Genomic DNA, 6494 nt, shown 5'->3' with positions numbered 1-6494 from the left:
ACCAAGGCTCAGGGACAGGAACCTGCTTCTGAATGACAATTATTAGTGTTCTAGAGAAACATACCAGTAGAATACAAGGGCATGGTTATAAGGAATTGGCTCACATGATGATGGAGGTGGAGACATCCCAAGCTCTGCCGTCTGCAAGCTGGTGTAATTCAGTCGAAAGGCAAGAGAACCAGGGGAGTTGATGATGTAAATCCTAGTCCGAGGGCCAGAGAAGATAAGATGAGGTGTCCCAGCCCAATCTAGGAGGCAGGAGAAAGGGGCACATTTCTCCTTCCTCAGCCTTTTGTTCTCTTCAGGCCTTCAAAGGATTGTATAATGGCCACCCTCATAGGGGTGGGCAATCTATTTTACTTGAGTCCATCAAGGCAAAAGTCCTTCTCATCTGGAAACACTGTTAAAGACACATCCAGAAATAATGTTTAATCTGGATACCCTGTGGCCAGTCAAGTTGATATATATGGAAAATTATCCATCATACCATATTATTTTTAGGATAAACCTAGGAGAAATGTTGCGATAGTTGGTTTTTGTTGTTGTTATTGCTGCTTCTATTACTGTTATGATGTATTATCTCTAACAGAGCTAGAAGTAGAGATACAGACAGAAAAGGAAATGAAGACATTTCAGAAAAGTTACATGAATTGGTCAATGCCCCATACTTTGTAAATTGCAAACAATGCACTAAAGCTGGGTCGTTAAACTCTAAATTCCTTTTTCTTTTATTTCTTATTAGCAAACCTGAATGTCCGCTAATTACTTGACATTAGAACTAGTCTCTTTACTACAACTCAGTGATATTTATAAATTTGTAACATTCTTCAAGTGGTAAGGAGTTAGGGCATGGTGATGATGTTCCCATTTTGATGCCCAAATAGCTAAGTAAGTTATAGCACAATCCACAAAATAGTCTTGTGCTGCATGTCTCCAGGTTTCTCTCTTCCTTCTTAGTTTTTGTTCATCTTGATGGGCAAAACCCAGTGTTAATCTTTCCCTCTTAGTGTCCTTTGTGGAGAAGTGTTTTCTCTGTGGGACATCTTCTCTCACTACTTTACAGGCAGGTTCTTTTTCCCCCCCTCAGTAGTGAACACACTTTGCTGAGGGACGTGTCAAGTTTGTTTTATCTTCTTTGGGTATTTGAAGTTCTAGTAAAAAGACCAACTACCTAGAGGCATCACCTTCTCTGGGAGGGTTCTGTGCTGCTCGCTTAGATGAATGAGGCCCATTTAAAAGCACTTTTACTGGGCTTCTCATGAAAAGACTCTTACAATATTAAAGGTTTAAAATGTTATTTTAAAATGTCCTTTTAAAAGTCATTAAAGTTTTATTTTTATCAGAGAAATATATGTTTGTGTTAAAAAATAAAAAAAGACAGAATAGTTTACAATAAATACGTGTTGTTTTTTTTTTTGCCTTCATTCTATCCTATTCCCAGTCCTACTCACTGGGGGCAACTAATTTATTTTAATTATTTTTTTTAGGTTTTTTTTTTTGCTTTTGTTTTTGGATAATATTCTTAATTTTATTAAGGCAGTGAAAGAGACTGAAATGCAAAATCAATAGCAAGAGGGACAGTGCCGAGCTCATATGAATCTCCCCACAGGGCCTGTGGACAGATCTGAGGACAGTGTATTTGCCAGTGAAAAGACACTTCCACATCAACCGCTGTCTCCACCAACTCCTCCACCCACAGCTGCTCCTTCTCACTCTCAGCTGATGTTGCCTCCTGCATCATTGAGAAAACAGAAGCAATCAGGAACTCCCACACCTTCACATCTTTCTTCTGCCAAATCAAAGGCCCGCTCTCTTACCTTCCCTCTGGCCACAGGGGAAGAGAGACCCCTGCTTCTCCTCTCCACTTGGGCTTTGTCCCATCACTTCCCAATCACATTGCTCCTGCCGCTAGTGTCCTTTCCAGCGGTGTCCTTTTCCCCTCTGTACTGGGTCACTCCAAGAGCAAGTGAATGTACCCTAGTATAGCCCTTCTCATGCGTGAACGTGCTAGTTCTTCTAGTCATGACCTCTATCATCCTATCTAATAAAAGAGTAATATGCAAATTGACTGTCACTCCAACACACAAGATGGCCACCCCATGTGGTCAAAGATGGATGCCCCCATGTGGACACAAGATGGCTGCCTCAAGATAGCCTGAAGGGGAGGGCAGTTGTGGGCAATCAGGCCAGCAGGGGAGGGCAGTTAGGGGTGACCAGGCCTGCAAGGGAGGGCAGTTGGGGCAACCAGGCCTGCAAGGGAGGGCAGTTGGGTGGGACCAGGCCTGCAGGGGAGGGCAGTTAGGGTGACCAGGCCTGCAGGGGAGGGCAGTTGGGGGCAACCAGGTCAGCAGGGGAGGGCAGTTAGGGGCAAACAGGCTGGCAAGGGAGGGCAGTTAGGGGCGGCCAGGCCTGCAGGGGGGCAGTTAGGCACAATTGGGCTGGCCGGGGAGCAGTTAGGCATCGATCAGGCTGGCAGGGGAGGGGTTAGGGGGTGATCAGGCTGGCAGGCAGAAGCGGTTAGGGGCAATCAGGTAGGCAGGCAGGCAAGCGGTTGGGAGCCAGCAGTCCTGGATTGTGAGAGGGATGTCCAACTACCCGTTTAGGACCGATCCCAGCAGGATCGGGCCTAGGCGGGCAGTCGGACATCCCTTGAGGGGTCCCAGATTGGAGAGGGTGCAGGCTGGGCTGACGGACACACACCTTGCCCCCCCCCCCCCCCCCATGCACGAATTTCATGCCCTGGGCCTCTAGTTCTAAATAATATGCTCTTCCTTTAGTTTTTATTTATGTCCATTAGAGAATAGGTACTAACATTACCTGCATTCCTAAGGATGAGAATTTATCTCCTTTGTACAACTCCTGCCTCTTTGCTTCTTTTTTTTTCTTTTCATTTCTTCTAAGTTATGATTTTTAAAAAATTCTATTGGTTCTTCTAACATCCCCTGACCTCCTCATATGTAACCACTGTTACTAGTTTAGTAAGTTGCCTAGTGGACTTTAAAAAAAAATAATTTTGAATTGAATGTAATTATAAAGGTTTGTTTTATTTTATAACAAGGGGGTTGTCCATTATGTATTATTTATGTAGCTTGCTTTTTGGAAAGACTAGTAAATAATGTTTTAAATCTCTAGTCATAATTAAACAAATTTCTTCCCCAAAACTAATTGAAATAAATGTAGACTGAATTCTTTTCCTCAAGATAGCTATGTTGGATGTCATGTGTCTGATATCATTTCATAATTATCTGATAATCATTTTGTAATTTAGAATCTAGTTACTTTTAATTAGATATCTCTCTTAAACATTTTTCTATGCCACAATAAATTAATTGCACAAATATTAGAAATTCTAGGCTACTTTAATTCAACACATTTCAAATTTTATTAGCCTTATTTTATAACAGGAGAAACTGCAGGTCAGAAATACTGTGGTTTTTCAAGGTCACCTGGATAATAAGCAGGTCCCAGGCAGAGCTCTGGGGTTTCCTGACATATGTGCAAGGTACTTTAGCTAGGTAAAGCTTCCTTGCTCATTGAGAACCCCACAGCCCCAGGAGAGAAAGTAAACTACTAATAAATGTGAACTATTCTTTCAACTTGAAGAAAGTAAACCTCATATAAGTAAAAGTACAATAAAATGTCTGAGAAATATATTCAGTAGCTCTAGGTATATACATGCACAGTTAAAAATTCTTACTACATAATAAGCAAAAATAGTCTGGAGTATATGTGTAAATGCTTCTAGGAAGACTTTCCTGACATCCCACCCACCTTCTTCCTCCCACACGTCCATTTCCTTTTCTACACTTTATTGTTGTGCTTTTGACTCTGAATTGTAATTTGTTTACATGTGCATCTCTCTTCTTGGTATTAAATTCCTAGATTGTGGGAACTTTGTCTTATCTGGTATTCATGCCTGAACCCCAGCACTGTGGGTAGACGTGGCTCACCAAGTGTTTATTGAATGAACTGACACTTTCTATTGCAATGTTCAGTTCTTTAGATTTGACTGCAAGGATAACTAACTGCAGGCTGTGACAAATATTAATCATATGCATAAACCTAGAGGGAGGAGATTGAAGTAGTTCTCATGACAACTATGAGATTAGACAGTAGAAACCAAGCTAGGAAAGATCACATTTGTTTTTCCATGTCTTTCAATTTGTGGACTGAAAACACCACAGTTTCAGAACTTGTGCAGGGAATAAGCACATCACCTAATGAAAGCATTCAACTGTGTTTTGGGGTGAATCTCTCTTGCTAACTGGCTCTCCTTACCTTTTGTTTATTCTAAAGCGTATGTCAGGTTCAGAATCATATGCTTTAGTAGCTATCTAGAATTTAACATTTAAAAATCTCTCACTATTTTATTTATTTACTTATTTACAGTAACCACCTTCCAATAAATGACGGTTTTATGGTATTAGAATAAATTTTCCTTAAATGATAAATTAGTCTATGTTGTAAAGTGGGCAGATTTAAATAAATATAATAAGTAAATGATAGCTCAGGAGGTACATGTACATGAGACTAATTATGACAGTGGTATAAGTATCACATGATATCACTTATATGTGCAATTTAATGAACAAAATAAATTGACAAACAAAATAGGTCCAGAGACATAGAAGCATGCAATAGACTGAGGGGCCTCAAAGGGAAGGGGGGCAAGAGGGAAGACACCAATCAAAGAACATATATGCATAACCCATTGTTACAGAAAATAGTGGGGTGCAGGCTTGGGGAAGATATGGGAGTGGGGAGGAGGGGGGTCAATGGGGAAAAAAGAAGGATATCTGTAATACTTTCAACAACAAAGATAAATAAATTAAAAAACAAACAAATACCTGAAATTTGAAGCAAGCTGAGTTACAGCATAAGGTTAGAGCTGGCTTCTGATTCTAGCAGCATATCATGCATTTGGAGAGTCTGAATCAGTAGGTTTGGTGTGACTCCTAAGCATGCTGCTGTGGAGAAACACTGGCCTAAGGTGAAGCTGTAGTCTTGTCCAAGCCTCCTGTAGCTTTAGGAAGCCTAGGTCTGGGAGGGGCAAGCCCTTGTTTAAGTCTCCAAGGTCATTCCCATCAGACTTGCCAAGAGTCTCACTTTGTTCACTCTCCCGTGTACTCTGGTTTGGTTTCTACTCATCTTATCAATATAGCTCTTACATATTCAATAATGATCTTACCCATGAGACATTCATCAACACTCATCTTACTTGGCCTTTCACTAGCTTTCAGTGTGTATTGTCTCTTAAGCATTTCTTACACAGTCTTTCCTTGGCTTCTAGGACACCCTACTCTCCTGGTTGGCCTTTTGAGTCACGTGGTTTCAAGAAGGCTGCCAAAGAGATAGAAGTCACCTTTGCAGGCGATTCTCATCTGTCAAGACACCAAATCTTGAGTGTTCTCAAAGTCAGCTCCTAGGCTTTCGTATTTCCCTCTAGACTCTTTCCCTGCGCAGCCCAATCCACATTCAAGGCTCAATTCTCACCCCTCTGCAGAATACTTGCAAATAAGCAGTTCAACCAGACCTCTTCCCCAGATGCCATACTCATCTCTCCAATTGTCTTCTTGACAACTTCAGCTCATCTGGAAGTTTTGTCGAAATCAACTCCTACATTGTCCTTCATACTCCATGAGTTCCTCATCAAACTTAATCCTTCCCTACTATCTTCTTTCTCAGTAAATGTTGCCATATTCTACACATTATCAAAGCCAGAAACCCAGAGTTAACTGTGTACCCCCTGTATCCAATCTATCCCCAGTTTTTGTAAAATTTACCACTTAAATATTTCCCATACCTATTTCTGGATCATTATTCTAATATCCTATCTTTATTCTAATATCCTGTTCAAACTACCATCTTCCTTCCTGAACCATTTCAATGGATTCTATGTGACCCTCCCCCTATTCTGTTTCTGTCTTTAATCCTCTTACTCCATTCTGTTGTTTACTCTGTAGTGAGCGTGTTCAGTTCAAATGTTACTACCTCACCCTCTTGCTTGAAAAGTCATTTGATGAGTTCTCATTGCACTTAGAATAAAGATCCGAATCCTTAATGTAAACTCTAAGATCCTACATGACCACACTGCACCTCCTCCCAATAAGGCCACATCCCACTTCCCACATCTGCCCACTTGCTCACTAAACTGCATCCTGATTGTTCTCCCTCAGTACATGCTGTTCCTTCTGTCTGAGATGCGTTGTCTGTTCTTTCCCCTGATCCTTCCTCATTTGCCTACTCCTCACAAGTTCAAATGTCCACACAAGCATCACTGCCTCAGGGAAACCTTACTTTTCCTCTCTACCTACAGCAAGCCCTCCTGTGGTGAGCTAACATGACACCATATGCCTTCCCTTCCTGGCACTTAATTATGGTAATCATTTCCCCTCTATTCTGTGATTATTAGTTTAAGTGTGTCTTCTCTGCTAGACCGTTAATTCTACAAGGGGGATCATGCTTGCTTTTGTTCACTTGAGTCTTCACTTTTT

The 6494-nt window shown here is 41.2% G+C and overlaps 1 long non-coding RNA gene across 1 annotated transcript; it reads right to left on the bottom strand.

Annotated features, from left to right (window-relative positions):
- Positions 1–1656: 1656 nt before the first annotated feature.
- LOC129148709 (uncharacterized) lies at positions 1657–4926 on the bottom strand. The gene is made up of 3 exons (XR_008555669.1): positions 4848–4926; positions 1818–2041; positions 1657–1732 (listed from the first exon to the last, which is right to left on the bottom strand). It is a non-coding gene; the product is annotated as an uncharacterized LOC129148709 (long non-coding RNA).
- Positions 4927–6494: the final 1568 nt, after the last annotated feature.

This window comes from Eptesicus fuscus, chromosome 4 (genome assembly GCF_027574615.1).
Source record: "Eptesicus fuscus isolate TK198812 chromosome 4, DD_ASM_mEF_20220401, whole genome shotgun sequence".
Taxonomy (NCBI): Eukaryota; Metazoa; Chordata; class Mammalia; order Chiroptera; family Vespertilionidae; genus Eptesicus; species Eptesicus fuscus.
This window is presented reverse-complemented; position numbering and strand designations above follow the sequence as displayed.